The sequence below is a fragment of the Oreochromis niloticus genome, linkage group LG3 (genome assembly GCF_001858045.2).
Source record: "Oreochromis niloticus isolate F11D_XX linkage group LG3, O_niloticus_UMD_NMBU, whole genome shotgun sequence".
In the NCBI taxonomy this organism is placed as follows: Eukaryota; Metazoa; Chordata; class Actinopteri; order Cichliformes; family Cichlidae; genus Oreochromis; species Oreochromis niloticus.
The window spans coordinates 60472341-60497637 of NC_031967.2; the positions used below are offsets into that span (position 1 = coordinate 60472341).

At 40.7% G+C, this 25297-nt stretch overlaps 2 long non-coding RNA genes and 1 other non-coding gene across 3 annotated transcripts; 1 reads left to right on the top strand and 2 right to left on the bottom strand.

Moving 5' to 3' along the window:
• Window positions 1-2230: 2230 nt before the first annotated feature.
• trnar-acg (transfer RNA arginine (anticodon ACG)) lies at window positions 2231-2303 on the bottom strand. The gene has a single exon. It is a non-coding gene; the product is annotated as a tRNA-Arg (tRNA).
• A 10061-nt stretch (window positions 2304-12364) lies between these two features.
• LOC109201386 (uncharacterized) lies at window positions 12365-15406 on the bottom strand. Its single transcript, XR_002061409.2, has 4 exons — window positions 15358-15406; window positions 14384-15045; window positions 12831-13169; window positions 12365-12592 (listed from the first exon to the last, which is right to left on the bottom strand). It is a non-coding gene; the product is annotated as an uncharacterized LOC109201386 (long non-coding RNA).
• A 4-nt stretch (window positions 15407-15410) lies between these two features.
• Window positions 15411-16739, top strand: LOC109201388 (uncharacterized). Its single transcript, XR_002061412.2, has 3 exons — window positions 15411-15865; window positions 16014-16154; window positions 16288-16739. It is a non-coding gene; the product is annotated as an uncharacterized LOC109201388 (long non-coding RNA).
• Window positions 16740-25297: the final 8558 nt, after the last annotated feature.

The window sequence follows — 25297 nt, forward strand, 5'->3', positions numbered from 1 at the left end:
AACAAGCTGAAAGGGTCGTGACTTCAAACAAACCCAGAAGGTTTTAATCCTGACGGTGAATTCACAATTTTGCATCTTTTAGACTAGTTTGCAGTGTCCACACATCATACAACACAAGAAAACAAAGAAACAAAAGAGAACAGTCCAAATTTCATCAGTGGCATCAACAAAGTCTTGTAGATGGCAACAACACTTACAGTTCAGAGTTATTGATCATGAAAACAGCAGCAGGTATAAAAGACTCTTGATGTCTCTTGGTCTTCACTGCAGACAACCTGAGGGAAGCAGCTGAAAATCATTAAAGAGAGGATGGTCTGAACATATAATCACACAGGTCACCTTCCTCAGCACCTGCCTGTTATAAAAGTCCACAAACTCAACCTGAGTCCTCCCTGAAAACTGACCAGCCACTTTAACCAGTTTACTAAGTCTGCTCTTATTGGTCAAAGACAAATTACCATGCAAAGCAATGATGCAAAACATTAAAACAGATTCAATAGAAATTTTATTTAAAAGGATCATTTCAGATGAAACATTAAAACCTCTTTTAAAAAGTACAGTCACTGTTGGACCTTTTTCACTGTAGCATCAAAGTGTGACTCAAAGGACAGAAACTAATCAAGAACAACCACCAAATACTTAGAACTGTCCACCAGTCCAATGGCTGCAGCCTTTACTACTGTTAGTGCAGGATGATGTTGATGTTTGTTGATCTCTAACAATGGCTGATCACACCAAGAAGCAAACATCCACAACAGGCCCATGAGAATCCTCTTCACCATGAAGGAGACTCACAATGACTGTGTGGTGATGATGATGATGAGCTGAAGCAATGAGGAAATGCAACAGAGTAAACTCACAGAATAGACTGCACACACCCAACAAACATTTGTCACGATTCCAGTCAGTCAGAGGTACGGAGCCTCTTTTATTCAGATGTCTGTGTCACTTTTAACTCTCTACTCCTCCACCCTCTGCTCTCAGCTTGTTGTCTCTGTGTAGATGTAGTAACAGTAACATATGAGGAACTTGGTTCAACACCAGCAGCAGATTTCCTCTGGTTGGTTTCAGAAGCTTGATTGGTCCGTTCTGCTGACTGGAAGCATCAGAGCACCTTTCTTTGTAGACAGATGCTGTTTGCAAAATAATTAAATGGCATTTCATAAAATTATTTTGTTTTGCTTATAATAACTTAATATAAATATGGCTTCATGGTTGGCAACTGAAAGGTTGCTGGTTTGATTCCAGCTATAGACACTAAACCTCTCTGGGATTGTGTCAGGATGGGTATTTAGTTTAAAACTGCCAAATCAAACATGGAGCTTTAGCAACCTCCTGTGACACGAGGTTGATGTGTTATTGCAGGACTTTTGATGTAAGTTAAAGATTTTCTTTTAAAAAAAGAAAAAGACAGCAAATACTTACAGTGTGGGTGTGTCCACACAGGCCTTTATTAATTATAATAATGTACACTTTATTGATCCCCATGGGGAAATTACTCTCTCTGCATTTGACCCATTCACTCAGTGAATCAGTGGGCAGCCACTAATGCTGGGCTTACACTCCTGCTCAAACTGTACGATTGACTCGCAGGGGTTAGAAGTTCGTAGGTCACGATGCAGGGTCTCACACTATACGGCCCGATGCTCTGATACGACCTGAGTGCTCACACTGTGCGTCCATAACATGAAGGTTATAATAGAAATTCTGTCGCTCGCTCTCCCTCTCTGTCTTTCACTCACACAGACACACACCACCATCAACTTTGCTAAATTGCTAATGAAAAACATTGATCAGGCAGCTATGATTGAGCAGCAATGTAAATCCAACTATTTTCACGGTTGTTGTGTTCGTGATAATTTTGTGAGGCCACATCGAAAAGGCTCGGATGAGCTTTCCAAAGTTCCACAAGTGCCTCCATCGCTTGTGTCCAGATCACACGCTGCACTGCTGTGCCACTCCTCTTTTTCACCGACATTTATGTGTTTGCGCGTGCGCAGTGTGAGCGGCTGCGGCGACACCCTCACGACGGTCGTGAGGATTTTAAACAGGTTTGAAATCCTCCCGACCAAGCGATTGATGATCGGGAGCTGGTCGTGAGGTGTTAATCGCTTCTCGTTACCCCACGTATATTACACGATGCACGACGCACGATGAAGGACAAACTCGGGCCGATCATCAAAACGGTCGCACGACACAAAAATTGGCTATCGCTGCCCTTAAATGTGTACGAGCCAGCCAGGAGTCGAACCTAGAATCTTCTGATCCGTAGTCAGACGCGTTATCCATTGCGCCACTGGCCCGCATGTGTCTCTTACGCCTTTTAATTCAAAAGCAGAAAATGACATCTTTTTTCAGGGTGTTCTTGTGAATTTAGCTGCCAGGTGTGAGTTTATAACTGCAGTAAAAAGACACACCTTTAACTTTTGTGCTATAAGTTAAGGAAACTCTCTTAATTCCGGAAAAATTGGCTATTTTAAAACTATAATTTGACTTTTTGGAGCTGTGTGACCTCATCTTTGTTCTGTGCTGAAAGCAGCTTCTTGATTCAGGCTGATTTTGTTTCCTCTGCTGTCTGACAGGGAATGATCCGCACAGGCTGATTTAGTGACACCATTTGTCACAAGATGTATGAAACACCGTGCGACACACTCCGGGGTTTACTGCTCTTTGTGGATTTCACACGGCTGAATTCAACATGATACAAACAGATGTTTACAGCTGTAATCACTGATTTTCCACCACAGTCAGATTTAAATTAGCCTCTGATAGTGAAACTAAACACCATCACACGGTTAATATAAATTGACAGCTGCCACACTTTTTTAACCTGACATAATGCATCACTGTAAACTTCACCACAGTACTGCACTGAACACTATTATGCACTAAACTGTAGAAAACTGCTGGTGATCTGAACTGATCACTAATTCTGGTCTGTCAGAGATTTTCAACAAATGCTTTAAATGACTGTGCAGATAATAATCTGGTGTTTCATTGTGTTTCATGAACAGGAGTGATGTTTGCTGTTTGGCACTGATCCAGCAGGACACCTGAGAAAACAGACTTGTAGCTTCTAAATAAATTGTGCAGAGCAGAAACCAACACAATATTAGTCATTTGATTGTATCTTATACCTAATCGGTGTATATGTATAAACTCTTTCCCAAGAAACCCGAGTGTTTGAAACATGTTTCAGACTGTTTGCATTAAAGCGCCCTCTGGTGGAACTCCTCTCCCTGAGCTACAAACTTTAAATCAGGAAGTCCCTCATATTTTAATCCAGTTTCTGGAGCTCTGAGAAAGTTTTACAAATGCAAATCATCCAAGAATTCAAAACACATCATTCAAAGTCTAATGTTTATATCAGGAGGTTTTCTTTAACAGTCAATAAATCTATGAAGGAAATTTTTTGTTTGTTTTTTTTGAAATACCAAAAGTGAACAGTTCTGCCAATAATATAGTAGTATGGCACACGGTGACAGGTTAATCTGACTGCTATTCCCAAGGTTCAATCATGGCCTGTGCTGCCATCTACTGAGTTAAAGCTGCAGCCTGACCTGGAGAGAAGGTAGGAAGAAAAATGTTGTCAGTGCTCACCGTCTTTTTAATGAGGAGGGACTGGCAAAGAATGAATCCTGTGGTCAAAGGCAGAGAAGGAAATGAGATCTCTGCACAGAGGGAGGGGGGATACATTCAGTCAGTCAGAGACGGAGCGACTGAATGAACAGAGTGAACACTTTTCTTTTTCTTTTTTTCTTCATACATGAGTATAATATATGGATGTCATCTAAGAGAGGGAGTTGGCTAAAGAAAAGGGGGGACAAAATTCACTGGCATGCAGTGGTGATATATAAACATGTGGGGAGTGAAAACATTTCCAATTTATTTTTAAATATTTATATTTAACATATTAAATATTTTAAATAATGATTTTGAATTTATTTTTAAATACTTATATTTTCTCAGCCCACCTACCTGTCTGAGCTGCTTTACACCTACTTATGAGCGGTCACATGAAGGTCAACTTGAGAAATTACCCCAGACTTTATCAATCAATAGCTAAGAGTGTGTTTACATGAAAGAGGCAGAGTTCCCATGTTTATAATTCTGACCAATCAGAAACAGACACAGGTCTATTGTCAGCAGAGCCGCTGATTTTCTGAAGATGATTAAACATGTCAGAGGTTAGACACAGACTAAGCAGGAGCTATAACAGAAGGGTACATATTACTAATCTGTTTTCTGTTTGAGTGTGTGTGTGTGTGTGTGTGTGTGTGTGTGTGTGTGTGTGTGTGTGTGTTTAGCTCATACAGAAATCAAAGTGAAGCCTGGACAAGAGGCCACCTTTCACTGTGCGTGTCCCAGAGCTGCAGCCATCACCCTGCTGGAGTGGAGCAGACACGGCCTCGATTCTTTGTTCTATCGTAACTCGTTTCAAAGATACCAGCCTGAGTCCTTTGGAGACCGAGTGGAGTTGAAGGATGGAGACCTCACTTTGATTCTGAAGAACGTCACCATCAACGATAACGGCACGTACAAGTGTCGGATTGTGTTCAGGAACAAAAACAGCACAGAGAGACTGTTCAGGGGCATTAAGTGCTTCATCAACCTCACAGTGACGGCCTCGGGTGAGTTTGGATCGTCCTACTACTGCTGTTACTGCAAAAAATGACACAAAATGCAAAAACACTTGATTTTCTCACATGTAAATATAGAAATTGATATTACTGAGCAGTAAACTGCAGCAATATTGATCTGATTCAAAATGCTCACCAAATCTGTTCTGAAACTCTTCTGATCATTTCATCTGAGCACACTTACTAAAGAGTGAAGTTTCTCTTTAGACCACACAAATGTCAAAGTGAGGTCTGGACAAGATGTCACTCTTCAGTGTCGGGGACCCACAGATGCAGATATCACAGCATTAGAGTGGAGCAGACCTGAGCTCGTGTCAGAGGGTTATGTGTTCTTCTTCCAAAACCAGCACTCAGATGAGAACTATCAGCACGAGTCCATCAAAGGCCGAGTGGAGCTGAGAGACTCATCCACGAAGGACGGAGACGTTTCCATCATTCTAAGGAACATCAGCATCAGCGATACAGGAATATATGAATGTAAGATTACAACCAATCACACCATCTATGGTGAGAGAGTCATCAAGGAGTTCAGACACTCCATCAACCTCACAGTCACAGACTCAGGTGAGCTTATAGAGTTGACGGGCCTAAGAGTTTTTCCTTCCCACTGTCGCCAAGTGCTTGCTCATAGGGGGTCGTCTGCTCTGCAAAAATGCAATATGGCGCTTTATGTAAACTTTGCAGCATCGCTGCAAACTAACCCCAAAAAATAAAAGCATGGATTCAGGAGCTACCGCAGTTCAGCATCAAATTCAGGCCAAATCAATCGTTAATATGATTTTCATGATCATCTTGTTTGTCTTAATGTTCTTATGATTCAAAGAAACATCCAGCAGCTGTGAGATCGGCTGTACTGATTTAAAATACAGTGTGTACAGCCCCAAAGCCTCTGAATGATGTGTTTCAAAGTGCTGTACCATTAGAAAACATGCCTGCTAACTCTGTCCACATGCTGTTTCTGCTCTGCAGGTTTCACAGATGAAGACACAAATAGTGGAGGAGACAAGGGTGGAGGAGATTGGGATTGGACTCTTTTATTAATAGTTTTTCTGTCAGTTTGGGCTGTGTTTGTTGTTCCTGCTGTTTCTGCTGTCGTCATAATTACCTGCAAGGAACAAAAGCCGTTATAGCAACATCCTCCTGAAAACAGCGGCTGCCCTGCTTTTCCACAAGGACGAACTTTCAGAGGACTGGACCTTGGATTTAGAGTCTGAGCGTACTCATATAACATCAGGAGTTTAAAGCATCATTTGACTCTTCTTCACAAAATGGGTCAAGCATCTGCAAAATCCAGAAAATCTGCCAACACCAGAGGGATTTTTGGAGGATCGGGTGATGAAGATCTATGAAGTGGGAGTGAGCGATAATGCTATTTTATTTTTTTCAAGGAAACTAAATGCATGGCAGTGCTATAGCAATAATATCACAATTTGATCATTTTATATTATGTAAAAATTCTATAGTACAGTGATATGGCAAAGTCCTGCTACAAAGATAAAATATGCAACATGGTAAATGATAAATGGCCTGTATTTGTATAGCGCTTTACTAGTCCCTAAGGACCCCAAAGCGCTTTACACATCCAGTCATCCACCCATTCACGCACACATTCACACACTGGTGATGGCAAGCTACATTGTAGCCACAGCCACCCTGGGGCGCACTGACAGAGGCTGGTGCTGCAAAGAAGTCAGGACAGGAAAAAGAAAATCATTCATATTTCATCATTTAGAATTTTGCTGCCATTTATTTTATGACCTGACAGCTTCATATTAGACTTTAAATTACAGGTTACTTACACCATGTGTTAAGTTCAGGAGACGTGGAAGTCTCTTTAGTTTTTGAGTAAACTTGGACCAAACATAAAGCCCTTCCAGTTCACATTTAAAATGGGTAAAGTATGTTATTTAATGTTGATAAACTGACCCTTTAAAATAAAATTGTAGATCAGCAAGCACAAAGTAACAGCAAAGGTGCTGTAAGAGTCACGTCCACACTGCCACCCAGTCAGCTGATATCATAGCATCCAGGAAGATTCAGATTCAAATATTCGCCATGCAAACTGATGTTAGATCAGTGCAGCTGGTTCCCAGTTTACCTGCAAAAAGGCTTTAATGATCAGTTTCAGACATTTCAAAATCTGAGCTAAAACAGAGGAAGGAAGTCTAACAGATAAATTCATGAGGTAAAATATTGCTATACAGTTTGTAAAGGAGTCAGTTATATAGTTTTCATAATCTTATTTTGAAAAGCTGTTAGTGTCCTGGAGGTTTTAGAGCTCACCCTGGGTCAACACACCTGAATCAAATTATTAGTTCATTACCAGGCCTCTGGAGAACTTCAAGACATGTTGAGGAGGTCATTTAGCCATTTAAATCAGCTGTGATGGATCAAGGACACATCTAAAACCTGCAGGACACCGGCTCTCGAGGCCTGGAGTTCCCCACTCCTGCTGTAGAGTGAGCACTGGTTCTATTCCCATCATTAAAAAATACTGGTTTGGGAGCTGGTGCTGTTTTTCTCTTAACTCAAGTTATACTCTCCACTATTCAGGGGTGCAACAAAACATTAGCAGCAACAAATAAGAGTAGGTAGCTCAACATGTCAGGTGCTACTGCAGTGCTTGTTTCTCCTGAAAACAGAGATCAGACCATTGAAACAAGCACTCAGCTAAAGTTTAAGGTTAATAATGCAGTAGTTAGGCTGCTGGTTGAAATCCATCAGGAGAAACAAGCCTCCCTTTGGGTCATCCAGGGTAAAACAAACTCCTTTGTAACAAAGGAATCCTTAAATTAGCTTCTTTATTTTCAGAGTGTGCGATACCATGAACTGTAAATGATTTAACTGCTTCAGCACTTTATCAGTTCATCATTATTACCTCTAGTGTGTTTGACTTAACAAATTTACAGTGTGTTTTAGTGCTGTCAGCTGGGCCAGCTCACAAACCTCAGTATTAAAAACTACATGATGGCAGTGATTGGAGGAAAACCTGCGATGCCTCAACCTGTTCACCAGTGTCTTCTAAATGATCAGTTAACAAATAACAGCTGGTGATTGTTTTTCTCAACTGAGGTTTACTATTTTAATAAAAAATAACCCACTTTGTCTCGTTTTTATTTAACTGTCTGAATAAATGTTGTTAGTGGAGTCTCTAACTCGACTATTTGTCCATTTTATTCCGCTTCAGTTCAACTTTATTCAAAAACCACCAGCAAACAACAACAGTCATATCGAGGCACTTTGTTTTTAAAGATGATGAAACATGATCAGAAACTGGGTTTAATTTTTGTTTAATATTTGTTCTAATAGAATGATATTCAAAACGTCTTAACTTCCAAATAAACTCCTTTTTTAAAAGATATGAAGACTTTCAGGTGATGTTCTTGGAGGTCACAAGTTCACTTTGGACCATTTTTTCAGATACAAAAAAAACAGAAAACCTGAAAATGTTTGCAGGGCTGATAGTTCATGTTTTGTACCAAATAAAAAACTTTAAAAAGTTTAAGAAACTCGCTGAGTAATATTTTTGGACAAATTAATCAGTGTTTAGTTAAAGTTCTTAAATGTGTCCCAAAGAACATGTTGAAGTCTTTACAAAGATGCTGAACAACAAATCCAGGATATCCTCGTCTGTCTCACCTGAATGCTCCATGTGACCTCTGAGACGTTGGATCAGCAGCAGGAGACTCAGATCAGCTGGAAAACTGAGAGATCGTTCAAACAGGTCACAGTTAAACAGGAGGCCAGCATGAATCCTGCTGAATTCTGTTGTCGTCTAAATTTTCTGAAGGTAAAAAAAAACAAAACAACAACAGCGACAAGAAGAAGCGCAGCAGAAAGTGAAAGACCAACAATCAGTGTTACAGATCCATCCTCTGTGTGTCCTCCTGTCTGACCTGCAGGTGAGAAACAGGTGTGAGGTGTCAGCTGTCAGGTCTCCACTGAGATGAGCTCTCTTCCTGCAGTTTGCTCCCGTCTTGAAGACACACTCGTATGTTCCATTATCAGTAATCGTCACTTCCTTCAGAATCAGAGACACGTCTCCATCCTTCATCTGTCTGTCCTGCAGATCCACCCGGCTCTAAAAAGATGGAGGCTGGTAATCTGGATCTGACTGCTCATCCAGGTACAAAAGGGCATATTCAGACTCCAGATCAGTTCTGCTTCATTTTACAGCTATGATGTTGTTGTTTGGAGTTCGACATGTCAGAGTGACATTCTGTTCAGACTCAGCTGTGATGGTTTTCTGGTCTGAAAGTGAAAACGATACAGAGCAGAGAGGTTAAAGGTCAAAGTACAACTGTTCACTTCTGCAGCAGAGTGAGATGTATCTGACTGGCACTCTGGGATTTGTCACTGACTGCTGTAAAAATATCTAAAGGAAGCTAAAGTTAAGAAACTTTGTTATTACACTGTATTCATAGACTGTCCAAACTGCCTTTACACTTTATGCATCATTTGTATGACATTTAACAGAAAAAGGTTGTTTTCTCTGTTAGGGTTCAATGTTGAGAGAGGAATCCATAAATAACCACAGATCCAGGCGGGTGCAATTTAGACGGCATTTCAATGAACACATGTGTGAGTCCAACAACCCAATTAGTATTGAACTGTCTTTACCATATTCAGACAACGGTTTTATAGGGTTAAGATAGTACAGCCCCCTTTTCTGTTGCTAGACAGATTTAAACAAAGCATACGTCACTCCAAAACCACACTGACTCTTAACATAGTCTAAAACAGAACATCTTCTTCGGGTCGACGCCAAGCGCTTCCTGTCTCCATCCTGCCCAGGCTTATCTTCCTGGAACATCAGGTGCACTTCCTGTACAAAATGTCACTCATGCACAACTTTGCAGTCATAAACTCTTACCTACTAAATGAGTCTATCTGTGTGTGCGTACACGTGCGAGGGCGCGTGCATGCTGTGTACTGCGTACGTGTCATGACCTCTCACTATTTGTGTCTGTATGTGTATGTCTCGTCTGTCTGTACGTGCAGAGTTTGCATCTGCTTTCTGAACCTTAGTTGACCTCAACTTAGGCAACCAACCAGGCTAAGGCCATCCTGTGTGTAATGATCTTGACTTATATGTAAAATATATAAACAACTGTTTCAATCTACCACAACTACTTAAGGCTTAATCCGCAATAAATGCATAATAAACACCCTACTCTTTGGCTTGCACTTAAACTCTGGCTTCAGTTTCACTTCTGCAAAAGCATGCTCTGCAGACGCGTTTCCTGTCTCATTTTGGCACAGAGTGTATTTTCCTGTCTCTGCCCTCTACACAGAAACCTTTAAGATTATCGAAGCATTAGAAAAGCATTTAAAATTATATATTCAACTCAACAGTTCGAAGTGGTTATAACTGGACTTATAATAAAGACTGATATAATACCAATATATTTGAACATCTGAATGCATCTGTGAAAGCAACATCACTATTAACATGAAACGGTAATGATGATTATCAAAATAGCAGCAAATAATAGCAGGAAAATATTTCTATTCTTCACATCTCCTTTTTATTCCATTTCATATAACCAAAAGTTCTGCTAAACTACTTTATCAGATCTTTGGAGAGCTTTGGAGGCTGTTTGTAGACAATTTAGAAGTAGAGCTGAGCTGCTTCATTTACTGACTGAACTGTGAATTACAATTCATTATTTTACCAAATCAAATTCTTATGTTTCTTCTTTTTTGGACAGTTTTGTATAATATATAAATATACATACATTATGCCCATGGTGGTGTTTTTTTCTGTACTGTTGTATAAGTCATTTGAAAACTCCCTCCCTGGACAGCATGTATATAAAATGTAAAGATCTATTCCAGTTCACTGAGTGACTCAGTAGAAACGGGTCAGAAACAGCTATCAGGAAATTAAACAAAAGAAATAAATATTTCTGATATGAGAAAAAAAATGATTGCACAGAAAGCCCACAGTGATTGTGTTGTTGTGTTTAGGCTTTTATGTTGATGCTTTACTCATGAGGAATTCTGATTGGTTCAAGTGACCCAACCAGGAGTGACACAGTAGGACCAGACTGTCTCCCTCTCTTCTTTTCTCAAAAGTCTGTGTGTGCGTTTCCACCAATGAGCAGAATGTAGAATAATCATCAATACATGATCCTGATCAGGACACCTACAGTGTACTTGTTTATTGTATATTGAATTTGCACGCAGATTAACATGTTGGAGTTCTGTTTGTTATTTACTTGCTCTCAGACCATTAAACACCACTAAAACCAAAGTCAGAGCTAAAAGAGTAAACTAAAGGCATACTCATATTCAATATCAGAAAACACATTTAAGTTCATACTAAATCTGGTGAGTAAACTGTCGCTTAAATTCAGGTTACTGTAAGAACGATATCCAGTTTCCACTGAAGGAAATATACACAGATGAGTCACAACATTATGACCATGACAGGTTAAGAGAATAACGCTGATTATCTCTTCATTATGGGACCTGTTCGTGGGTGGGATATATTATAGAGTAAGTGAACATTTTGTTCTAAAAGTTGATGTTAGAAGCTGGAAAATGGGCAAGTGTAAGAATTTAAGGGAGTTCGACAAAAGGCCAAAGTGTGATCGCGAGATGTAGTATGGAGTATGAAAAATGGGAAAATTAGATCACCTGAGAAAACTGTCCTGACATTTTAAAAGAACAAAGTCAACAAATCAGCAAATACATCAAACTACAGTTAACATGCAGTCACATCTATAAACAGCACAACATACACAGCAGGAACATCACATGAAGCCAGAATACCGTGCAAATGTTCAATGAAGCAAAACATTTATTTTCAGTTTTCAAAGATTTTAATGATAAAACATCATAAGTATCATCATTTCACTCCCGACAGCAAAATAAATATTTACTCTTTATTAACAATTGTTATTATGAAGCTACATGCTGGATTCACATTCAACCACAGAAGAAACAAGGAGGCTCATGAAGATAATAAAAATATTCCCACAATTTCCAAAAGTCTCCTTAAATAAAACTCAATGATTTGTGTTGTTGTTGTTGTAGAGGAACAAAGTGTGCAGGAGGACAGTGAGTCCTGATGTAGATGAACTGAGGAGCTGCACCAAGAGCCAGGATCAAAGATAAAGATGTTAAACTGTGAATTATTCAATAATCACAGTTTAAGATGATTGAAGTAAAGAGTCCACAGAGCTCAGTGCAGTTCCTCATCTAGAGAGCTGTTAGAGGCTCGTCTGTCTTTATGTGAGATGGACAAAGAGTGAATTATTGTTCCTGTGTTCTTATCAGGATTCATGATGTGAGCATAAGTGGATCCAGGTTACAGAAAGATTCCCTGAGTGTGCTTCACTGGCTTTCAGTGCAGTTATTGTGTAACGTGGCAAACCTCGGCCTTTTCTCCTCTTTGGCTTCTTGACAGTCGTCCTTCCACTCAGACCATTTCTGAGGCTTCATGAACAGCAGATGATCAGCTGAAGGTCCACATGGATCTCTCAGGTCCTGGGTCACTTTCACATGCTGTTCATCTGCTGCTGATAGCAGTTTGATTTCTGGCTTCTGTAGTTTGCAAGGACAAGATACTGAACCCTGAGTTGGACCTGATGGATCCATCTGAGTGTGAGAGTGTGACTCTCAGGTTAAACATACTTAGAAAAAGGCACATGAGTGTCAGTCTTGTAGTAAGAAAGTGCTCTGAGGGTCTGAACAGAGTGAAAACAGGCTGCATAAGTATCCGTCCATGTAAGACTTGATGTTATCAGGCTGCTGTTTTCATCCTCCTGACACTCTGATATCAGAACAGATGTCAGCTGATTCATCAGAAGGAAGATGGTACATTTTTTTTGGCAGTTTTGTAGCGATCACAAGAGCAACAACAACGAGCCCAAGAAGTAACAAAACAGAAGCTATCAGCCCACAATATTTATTCCCTCCATCCTCTGTGTGTCCTCCTGTCTGACCTGCAGGTGAGAAACAGGTGTGAGGTGTCAGCTGTCAGGTAGGTGATGAGTGAAGAACAGAACAGAATCCATTTCCTCTTCAAACTGCTGTCAGACATTATCTACTGCACTCTGATCACATCACTCAGACCAGCTGCTTTCTACAAAGTCTCATCAACAACATCTTTAGAAACAAACATCAACAACCAGGAAGCAGCTTCACCTCTGATCACACACACACTCAACTCTACTCACTCACCTGGAGGATCAACAACACTCAGGGAGATGATGCTGATGTTTTCCCATGATTTCGTTTTCTCCATGAAGGTATGACACTCGTATGTTCCAGTGTCATTAATCATCACATTGTTCAGAATCACAGACACGTCTCCATCCTTCATCTGTCTGTCCTGCAGATCCACCCGGTTCATAAAAGATGGATGCTGCCTGACGGGAACAAAGTAGTTCTTCCGAAATGAAATAACATCTTGTGGATCAAGGTCAGCTCTTCTCCACTCCACAAGTATGATATTGTTTGGAGCTCAACATGGCAGAGTGACATTGTTTTGTCCAGACTCAGCTGTGATGTTTTTCTGGTCTGAAAGAGTAAAAAAAACAGAGCAGAGAGGTTAAAGGTCAAAGTATCAGAGATCTCTGGTCCTATGAACCTATCACACCTGCTAGAATCTGTCAGAATACAGATGAATAAAAACAGGCTATAAAAAAAAAAACTCCTAAAAGTCTGCTTTAACATCACAGTGTGAAACACATAACCCAGTGCAAACAAAACAGGTTTTTATTGTGTCTGAAATGCAAATAATTCATGTGTAATAAATATGTTCTTATGTTCAAAAATGTGTATCAGTAAAAATTGTTAACTTAAATTTTGCTTCCATTTATCCATCTATTTTGTCCGGTTATCCCACTCATCTGTTATACGTGGATATTGCCATTTATTTACGGGAAGCGCAGAGTCCTCCTGTTAGCAGGACACAACTTTACTCACAGTCTGTTGTTTGTATATTCTGATATTTTAAAGCTGTTTGACCGGATACTAGAGAATTAGAGAAATACCGTTTTATCGGTGTTTTTACAGTGGAGCTGAAGTTAAAATTGGATCAATGCATTCAATTCAACAGCTCTGTGTAAATGTTCAGACAAATCTCACTGTAACAGTTGGTGAAATGTTAGTATTTGACCACTAGGCGGAGCTCTTGTAATGATAATGTAAATTAACGCATTTTATTTTGTATGTTTTATTTTTGTGTTGAGCATATTAACATTTTCCTTTTTTGCATACCGGATTGGTGTAAAGTTAATTTGATACATGGAAAATAAGCGGTTAATTTTGTAAGTATAAGGTAAGGGCAGAGGTCACTTCCTGTTTTGAGTAGTAAGGTCAGAGAAGCTGCTCATGGTGACGGTCTAGCCGTGTGAATGTTAAAGAAGAAATAAGTCCTAAGTTCCAATACACCGGTACTTGCAGGCCAAAGTGGTATGTTTGTTTATATTTTGTGAATTTTATACTGCAATACGTTTTAATGCTGAAATATAATTTTCTTGTACATTTGTATTCACCAGTTCTACGGTGTACCTGTGTGCGTTAAAGAAGCACAGTAAACATCAGTAAAGAAGAACTCTCGTGTCTCTCGTGTATGTGTACAAGCCGGCACACTCACATATTTTATTGTTAACATGCAAATACATTGATGTTACCACATGTACATGGTATATGAATAAATGTATAAATAAATAGACGAATAATTATCCCACAAAATCGTCTCCCCATTTAAATTCGCCGGCAAACACTACCGAAACACGCGTGTCCGTGTATCACGTGACTTAATCCGCATCCTGATCCCTCCGCAGACAGATTCTCCTCCGCCGTCGTCGTTTGACACGATCTTCAGCACATTATCGGTATAATGACGGTAATAGAACTCCTTCAAAGCCGGACGACTTTGAAGGAGTACCTGGAGATAAACTGGGTTTAACTTTGGTTTTGGACCTTTTTGTCTCCGGATTATTCGACGATAAAATGTTTGTTTTCGTGTGTGATCGGTCACAGGAGCTGTGTGTGTTTATCAAAGCAGCTACAAGCTGTTTGGAGTGAACATGGAGCGGAGACAGAGACGGAGAGGAATAAGGAGCTTGTGTTTGAGGTGTGGTTACTACTCCAGGAAATCTGCAAACATGGTGACTGCACTGCAGTGTAGATAGCACGTTTCTACGGGTGGACTGCTGTATGCACTGCGGGTTGTTGACCAGAGCTCGCCGTGGATTGTAGCCGGACCAGCAGCGACTTAGACGGCGGAGAGAGCTGAAGCAGAAGCGGGCATGTCGATCTGCTATGCGGCCAGCCTAAACCTCCACCTCCCGGTGTTCTCCTCCCAGCCTGTTTCCTCACAAACGCCACATCCATCACAATGACATCAAAGATTTGGATCTCCTGATCGCTGATCGGACAACTTCATCTAGAAATACATTTAAAGAGAAAGCTGGTGAACACGGGAAATGTCCGTCTGACACAATGCGCCCGATGTTGTAACCAGCATGGCTGTCCTTAAAGCCCCCACAGTCTGAAGCAGGACTTTCTATCCACCCCGCGAACTAAGTGTAGTCATCATCACTGCTTCATCCTGTCAGATTTTTAAACGTTTTGTTTTACGTATTTACACTAAGAGTAAAAACAGTTGAATTAAGCAGGGTAATACAGTGACACCGATTACTGATAATACACACGGCTGCTGACTTTATAAAAACTTATTGTAACAGTTCAATCTTACCTGCGGACGTAAATAAGAGAAGAAAGGCAAAGATAATCCCGCAGATTAAACAGATTTTCCTGCATAAATAGCGCTGCTCTGTGACACCATAGATTATAGAGCCTGTCCACAGATACTGCTGTGCTACTTCGCTTTTGAAGGTGTGGTTTTTCACTTTTTGACCCGCCCACCTGAAACGGCTTTGGAACGTGACGAGGGGGCGTGGCCGCGATTTTTGGTTGAGGCCCCGTTTTTGTGGGCAAAACAAAGCACACGGATAGCATCAGCCATGGTTCGTACTTGCTGTGTGATCGGTTGTAATGTTAGATCGCACGACCGGCAAGGGAATAAGCTTGAAAATGGTTTATCTTTTTATTCTTTCCCGACCTGGAAGCAACATGAGGGAGCTCAAGTAGCGGACCTTACCAAAAGAAGGCGTCTAGCTTGGTTAGTAGCTGTGAGACGAGCTGATATCCAGTTCTCTTCCATCTCCAGATATCAGTTGGTGTGCTCCAGACATTTCATTCGGGTAAGTTCTAAATATGTTCATATCACTCTTTATACCGTATTATTTTTATTTGCGCTCTGAGGTCATAGCAAATTAGAACAAACATCCTAGTGATTTTGCAGAACTACATTCTATTTATAGAGTTGCTAATTATTTGGCATTATTGCAGGCAAACCAGCCTATGAAATGGATGAATCAAATCCTGACTGGGTTCCAACACTACACATGGGGCACTCCGAGATCCCTGCTTCAACCTTGGACCGTCACAGACGGCGAATGCGCCGGATGCAACAAAGAGTAGCAGTTGGAGGTAAATAGACCACCACCAACATAAAAAATGCTCTCACTGTCCGGTAATCAGCACATAGCTTTTGATGATTTATGCACACAATTGGACTTCAGGTGAACTTTTCCCTTATGTTTGCACTCATTGTGTCTGACAGGCTTTCATAATGGAGCAGCAGAGTCTGAAGGCGAGGCTTGGACAGAAGTTATTGTAGATTGAAGATACGAGAGCTACTGCACACCTGAGAATTGATGTCGAGAGAGTTATAGGTAGTTTGTGCAACAAGTACAAATGCTAAATACCACCATGCCAATCTGATTACTTCTTCCATGTGAGGGTGAAGAGCTGACCCTTCTGGATAAGATGGTGAAGGTTTGCTGCGTTTTGGTGAACAGTGTGATATTAAAACCAGGGAAAAGTGAAACTAAAAGTCTTGTGCTGTGTATATAGCGATATTTTTTCAACAGATACAGTAAATTACAGAATGTTAGTAGTGGGTGATATCATGCAAATGCTGTCATTTTATGTACACATTGTGTCAACTGTAAATGACATTGATTCTACACTGTAACTGATGTGATTTTCTATAAAGTGGTTTTAATTTAAAAAGGGCAAACATTTGTTTCTTTATTCAACTTTTGAACAGTGGTATTTAGTAAGTACATATTCAGTAAATGCAAATTATTTACATGGGGATGCACTTCAGGCATAATCTGGACCCCCTAAATAAAAAATGATGGGTCATTCAGAACATAACTACGCTTGGAGAAATATTTTCCCACCAGTTATGGAAGACACACTTTTTGAAGAACTCTTGTGCTTTCTTCAAACGTGGTTTGAAGATGCGTACCACAGCCGTGTCTCTTCGGGTCCATCCGACGAGGTCACAGTGGTTGGAGCTGGTCACAAAGATTTGTGTTTGCACCTGTGAGTAGTAGGGGTGCGCCCTCTTTAACTAAAATGGTAAATGGCCTGTATTTGTATAGCGCTTTACTAGTCCCTAAGGGCCCCAAAGCGCTTTACACATTCAGTCATCCACCCAGTCACACACACATTCACACACTGGTGATGGCAAGCTACATTGTATCCACAGCCACCCTGGGGCACACTGACAGAGGCGAGGCTGCCGAACACTGGCGCTTTTGCAGCTGACTCCAGGCAGAAGTCTTATCCTGTGCATCCAATGCCTGCTGTCCATTCGGTATTTAAAGGACACTTAATCTCCAGGCACCCCGTCCCACAACAGTCACACATTGTGAGTCCGTCAGGAGATGCTCCAAGTTCAGGATAACTGTTCACAATAAAAATGCATAATCGAACCTGCAGTTTGTAGTGATATGATGCAGTTTGTTTTTTGGTGTAGGCCTGTCATGCGTCCTCTTCTTGCTCCACTCCCCATCTTGTTTGTGCAAACAGACACAGAGTTTTCAGGGTAGCACACACGATAACAACACTTTGGGCTGGTGTTTCCAATCTTGTGCAAATACAGCATGCATCTCTGAAGCTGTGATTCTCCCTGCACGCCATCAAAACCAATCAGGGTTCTTGTGCTGAATTGCTTCTGCCTGCTATTCAGTCACTGTTGCAGCATTTAGATACTGTACACAGTGCAGCTGTAGATCTGTAAGGCCAAGGGACTGTGTGCCTTCGTTGTGTAAACGTGCCAGAAACTGGGTTATGTAGGTGAATGTAAAGTTTATTTAGGGTGATATTTCTCCATTCAAACTCACAGCTTTACTGTGTTCCAGCAGTGTATCCAACAGCGGTGGCAACTCCTCCAGAGTAGCAGGTGAAGTTTCCTTTTTGAGGACGGCTTCTTTTACCTGTCACGATGGATGGTCTGTTGATTATGATGATCTGATGTGAAAATGTAAACAGTGTACAGATACAAATATTATGGATGATTTGTCACATGGATTCATAGATTATGAATTTATATCTTCACTTACTTCAACAGGTACAAATGTGGTTTGTAACATGATGGAGATCCTTTACTCTATTAATAAACTGCTTCATCTACAATGTGTAGGGTTTTTTCTTGGTGGAGTGAAGTTAGAGCGCCCTCCAGTGGCCCACTGCGCAATGCTCATTAGTGATTCTCTCACTGACCCACAGATTTTAAATCATGATGTTCTTCACATACAAACAACATTTTGTCTCTGAGCAGCTTTTACCAAACCACAGCAGATCACAACAAGGTGCTGCAAACATTCCTCTGATGTTCTGGGTCATGTTGACGTGACATATCACACAGCTGCTGCAGATTTGTCAGCTCCGTGATGTAACTCTCTGTTTCACCACATCTCAAAGGTGCTTAGTTTGTACTAAGGGGCCAACGGTGTGCTGAATAAATGTGCGTTCACGACAGTCTGTAATTCTCCTCTTACCTCTGACATCAGCTGCTGCTCACTGATATTCCTCTTTTCACTCTCTGTGAACTCTGGAGGTGGCTGTGTGGGAAAATCCCATATGATCAGCAGTTTGTGAAACACTTAGACCAGCCAATCAAAGTTTAGATGCATTTCAACCACTTTTAAGGTCTGTGTTCTTTGCTTAATGATGTTCAGTGTGAATAAATTAATTTGAAGACATTTGACTTTATGACTTCATGAAATTATGGTGATACAAAATTCATATCTTTGTTTTCTCCATGGACAGATCCAAGCAGTCTGGCTACAGACAAGTGGAAAGACTGTCCACTATGTCACTGTTTACCCACCAGGGTAGTGAGTCAGTCATGTGACTGAAAACAAGGGCTAGAGCAGGAGCGATACCAGAGTCACAGTGAACAGGAAAAGTTAAATCCAATAAATAAAGCATTAAAAGCACAACAGTGACAGCAGTCACACTTTCATTGTTTTTAACACTTCAGCTCTTTGTGTGTTACAACTCCACTAAAAAAACACGAGCAGTGGAGGCCCCAGGCTGGTTGTAATAACTTGTACAATGCCCCTTCTGTACAGAGCTCACTGCAGGCAGACGGACAGACCTGGAGTGGAGGGACACTCGCTGTCCTTGGTGCTGAAACATCTGAGCCCCACACTGAGCTTCAGCATCAATGTACCCACAGACAAACTACGTAATAGTCCAGTCATCATCCTCTCAGAGTGCAGACGGCCTTGACTCTCAGTTACTCACACCTCATTGCTCTGAGGATGAGGACAGCATTCAGCTGCTGGAGCCTACGAATATGTACAGAACAGTTTAATAGAAATAAGTCCTGTTTCTCATCCAACAGTCATAAAATCATTGAACAGTCCAGAAAAATGCATCTATGGGTTGGTTGAGTTGTTACCAAGTCAAAACCACCTTTTTAAATATATTTTCTTAGAAAATGTGTAAAATGTTTAATGCTTATTTACCAGTTGATATACACCACACATATACCTCACAACAGTGACCCTGTGCTATCAGATCACTTCCTCACAATGGTTACTTATGATTATTATTCTTTATACTGAGGCATGATCTTTATTCTCTTACTGATAAATTCAAAACTGTGAAAAAGCAGCGAGAAATACACAGGAGGAGTCAACAGTGCTGATCAGGCCAATCACAGCAGCAGGCTGTGTCAACTCCATGTTGTTACGTCAGGAGTTGGTCACAGCATAGATTTTCCACTGAAAATTTGCCAAATTTTTCCACTTCTTTTTAACATTTAAGTTAAATGTTAAAAAGACATTTAACTTCAGAAACGGTAATTTCTAAAACCAACTGCGAATGAAGAACACGATCTAAAGTGACAAAACCCTGGTTTTGCAGTAAAACAGGGTTAACCTGAAGTTACCTGGATGAGACTAAATCCTGCTCCACAGTGCAGACCTCTGATCACTGATGATGGAGGAGAAGAAAACAAATCAGGCTGAATGTAAACATTTGCTCTGTAGGACTGAGGGAACTCGTGCTGGTTCCAGGCCTTGTTATCATCACTGGGTGATGGCACTGGTGCCTCACAGCAACAAGGTCTGGGTTCGAATCTACCATGAATTTTACACAAAACAAATGTTTGTCATGTATATATGTTTCAGGGCAAATTTAAATATGTCTTTTGTGACTTTTGTGTTTTTTGCAATGTGCTTGGTGCATAATGCCTCTTAAGATATAACTGAAAATTTTATTTATAGCACTTCTCATACAGCAAGGAAAACACTCACAGTACACATTAAAAGCAGAGAAATCACACACATCACCTTCAATACACCCTCTCATCTCCCCTCATCCCCACTCCCACACCCAGACATCACACACTCACTCATCATATAGAAACACTGGAGATGAATATGAATGATAATAACATAACAAGTATACTAAGAATAGATTAAATAATAAACGAGAATAAGCAATGGTGCAAATAAAATAGTAATAAATAAAAGTTAAATAAAATAAACAGACACACAGAACCTTAAAATGACAAACTAAAAAGAAACGTGCAGCATGATAAATAAAAGATGGTCAACAGTCTCCTGTCTGAGGACTGAGGGCTCTGAAGCGCTCGTAGCATAAAAGTAAATCAGAAAGATGAGAAGGTCCTTGAATCTGAAAATGTAGTTTTAGTATGTTTTTGATCCAAGATTTAAATGTGAATTTCAAATGTGAGTTCTGTATCAAATAAGACCTGAAGGCTTTTAACCTGCTCACACAGGTTTAGTGGAAGAGTCTGAAGTTATGAAGTTTCTCTATGAGCCTCAGAGCTGCTGATAAAAGCTCAGTTTTGTCCTGATTGAGTTGGAGGAAGTTTGCTGCCATCCAGGATTTAATATTTAAGATCCAAGGGAGCTCTGATTGGCTCTGTGTCATCAGGAGACACAGCAACTTAAAGTTGTGTATCATCAGTGTACTTGTGTGTACTCATTCCGTGTCTCCTGATGACATCACAAAGTTACAGCCTGTAAATGTTAAAAGCGCTGGTCCAGAATTGACCCTGTGGAACACCATAGTTCAGTTTGTAGCTCCTGGATGAAGATTCATCAACACGTACAAAGAATCCTCCATCTTTGCAATTTAATCCAGTTAAAAACTCGGAGAGTCTCTATCAATGTCTCTAAACGTCTGCAGTGATCCACAGGATAAAAGTCAGCACTGAGATCAAGAGGAGCCGACACAGAACCAAGAGTTTCTCTGACAGTTTGCTTTACATAAATCTTCAACCAAAACTTATCAGATGGTGTGGAGCTCTTATCATTCTGGGGCAATCAAATGTAACTCAAACAGATTCTGATAATAAACTAAAATGAATTCTCTTTCACTCAAACAAGTCAGTCAGAGGGCTCACACCAGAACACAGAAGTTTTGCTTCAGCTTCCTGCCCATCCTCAGCCCCGCCTCCAGAAAGCAATTTAAAACTAAAGTCTGTCCTCATGTACCTTAAATCCTGTGTGTTTGTGTGCAGAGTTTCTACCAGAGCCAAATGTCATCTACTCCTCACTGAAGTCGTCCACCAGTCCAACCACTGGAATCCAGCTGCTGCTCTCTAACTGGTCCACACAGCAGCTCAGACCTGACACGTTCACTGTAAGCACACTGGTTTATATTCTGTTTGTTGTCTTCATGTTACCCACATCCATCTGTCCATCTATCTATCTTATATGTCATTTTTATAGTCAACCATTTTTAACTGGTTTAATGTGCTCTCTCTCTCTCTCTCCTGTCATGGTAATTTGTTTCAGATCATCTCCTTTGCTTCTTCATCAGGAGGAGGAGGATCTTTCTTCTGTTTTTAGAGATCACAACAGTGACCACAATAATGATCATAGCAACTAACAAACCAGAAACTACCAGTCCACCATGATGACTTCTACCGACTCCATCCTCCTTCCCTCCATCCTCTGTGTGTCCTCCTGTCTGACCTGCAGGTGAGAAACAGGTGTGAGGTGTCAGCTGTCAGGTAGGTGATGAGTGAAGAACAGAACAGAATCCATTTCCTCTTCAAACTGCTGTCAGACATTATCTACTGCACTCTGATCACATCACTCAGACCAGCTGCTTTCTACAAAGTCTCATCAACAACATCTTTAGAAACAAACATCAACAACCAGGAAGCAGCTTCACCTCTGATCACACACACACTCAACTCTACTCACTCACCTGGAGGATCAACAACACTCAGGGTGATGATGCTGATGGATTTCCACGAGCGTGTTTCTCTCATGAAGACACGACACTCGTATGTTCCAGTATCATTAATCGTCACATTCTTCAGAATCAAAGACACGTCTCCATCCTTCATCTGTCTGTCCTGCAGATCCACCCGGTCCTTAAAAGATGGATGCTGCTCATCTGGAACAAACAGATCATCCCGGTACAAAAGGACATATTCTGGTTCCAAGTCAGCTCTGCTCCACTTCACAACTATGATGTTATGTTTGGAGCTCGACATGTCAGAGTGACTTTCTGTCCAGACTTAGCTGTGATGATTTTCTTGTCTGAAATAGGAAATAACAGAGCAGAGAGGATACAAAGGACAAAGTATAACTGTTCACTTTTACAGCAACCAATCAGAGTGAAGAGCTACAGGCAGAGAGGTACACACACACACACACACACACACACACCACACACACACGTTTATGCCAGTGTATTATTCAAATTACAAAATATAAACCCGCATTTGAATGTGTGCTCTCTAAATCCGGCTTAATTAACGATCCTGATTGCTGTTTTCTGACGTTTACATAAAGGTTGATGTGAAGTTTACATGTGTTGCTCTAGGCTTCACCACTGTCCTCTAAGTGTGGCGATAAAATGAACTGCACAGAATGATTTGTAATGCAAATTATTGCATTGTTTTATAGAGCATATCTCTGTACATAAATGCTTCTTGACACTTTAGTTTGTGCATGTTTATGTTAGGTTGTGATCGTTTTATTGTCACAGCCAGAAATTTTCTATGAAATACTTCAAAATTATTTATCAAAATTTTTACTCCAGATTTTAAAATAAAACTCACCTGCACAGGTAAACCCCGCGAGGCAAACATACAGTAAAGTCCAGCAAAGCGACGGAGCAAACATGTTTCATGAAGCCCATTCAAACTGCACCAGCGGATTTGTGGGAGACTATAAAGGCGCCGGCATACGTTTTCCCGCCCATGGTGTCCATATAATTGCATGGCACTTTTATGAGTGAGCTGAGTGACTTTTCTACAGTCATTTGTGTTGACTCCTATGTCCTGTATCTATGACAGCCTCAGTTGTTACTCACGGCTGAGTCACAGTGGTTCCCTAGATCGTACAGCATTGTTTGACAGACATGAAAGCAGAAATCTTCATTTATCTAATTTTAAGATTAGCTTGTAAACAACAGTTTAACTTTGATAATATAATGTAGATATGATATGTCAACATCAAATTTACTGCGCAACACACGCAGCAATCATTTCGGCACTCAGAAGCTTCCTATAAATAATTAAAGAATCACATTTTTGAAGAGATTCTTCTTGAATGTCGTCTGTAAAACAGGATCCCTTTTCGTTATATCTTTGTTCAATTTCACATTTATATTTTTATTTCTTTTTTGTTTTTTTTTCATATTTATACAAATGAAGTTGCTTGCGAGATGTGACCCTTTATGACATCAGCGAAAGAATCAGTCTCTCTCTCTAAACAGCAGCTCTAGTTCACTTTGAATTGGTTGATGACATCATGCATTGTTGCAACTAGTCCATGAATTTGAGGTTTTCTTTTTGCTTCAGTGAAGTTTATCACTGTAATTAGCAATCAGCAGGTAAATGAACAAAGTGCTCAGTGGAAGCTTGTATGCGTCTCACATGCTGTCTGACTGTCACGGCACAGGCGTCAGAGGCACAGTGGACCCACGGAACAGATAAATCAGACACAAGAGTACGTGAAATATCCTTCAATAAAGAACGTAGGATTTTGTACAGTGCTTGTGAACGTGAAAAAGTGATTATATAAATGGTGAATTAACATTTACATGAGACTAATGAACGGGGCAAGGCTATGTACAAGGGAACACAAGAAATACAATACAATTGTGAACAATGCAGGTCCTTGGAGGGAAAGTAACATACACTATGAATTTAATATGGGTGATTCACTATGAACAAGGGAATGATGATTAATACGTGAAGAGCAGAGGATTACTCCTGAGTTTGGGCTGGCAGCGGGGTGAGGCTTAAACTGTGACAGAGCTAGAAGCTAAACATGGTGCAGTCTGGGGACAGGAAGTGAGCGACGGTCAAAAAGGCTGAAACAGAGGAGTGTGGTATCAGTGCAGAGTTTAAACGTGTTGCAGGGAATATTCGGGGGGATTAATTTGCAGCGGCTTACTTTTTTGCAGGTGAGTTTAAGGTATTCCAATCTGTGAGGCGGTCCAACTGAGAGCAGGGAGGCAGGCATGTGGTAAGAAGAAGGGAGTCGTACCAGGGTGAGAGTGGAGAATTCAGCAGCAAAGGTCAGCGTCCAGGTGGAAAGGAAACTGACAGCCCTTTCTCACTCTGCCGCGTAATATACCTACGATTTGTCACGTCCTGATGAGTTCCTCAGGAACGCAAAAGGCAACCTTTCGCTTTCCTATGATATGCGCCGGGTTGTGGATGGAATCCAAAAGAATGATGCTCCCGGTGCTAACATACGTTCCAGCTGTGCATTCCAGCCTAAACCTAACCTTATGCCTAACCTCAACCACACCTTAATCGTGTTAGATAGTGTTTCCAAAGCAATTACAGTAAAATAAACGTACATGTGTTCTGTCTGTTCAGACCAAACGGTTGTCATGTTTCCTCATTTTTTTCCGCCACCAACTGGTGTGGAGTGTGGACTGGAATGTCACTCAAAAACAAAACAAAAAAAACCTCAAATCCTCCCAAGCAAACTTCAAAAGAGTTCTGTCTGCTGTTGAATTATGCTAACACTGATCTGACCAACCTGATGTATATGGCCCTCAAAGACTTCCTATCCACTCCGAATGTGTACAGCCCAGTTACCCTGCCAACCACAATCCACGAAACTTAAATTAAAAAAATCCAAAACACCTTCAAAACAGAGACACACCATTCCACAGTTTGTACTGTTAACAACAGCTACCGTCTCATTATTAGCTGTTGTAATCTCCATCAAGGTGATTAAACAGTGATTTGAAGACAGAAAATGTTATATTTTGGACTATTTGACTGCAAATTTACTGCTCCAAACAAAACCCTGAATTAT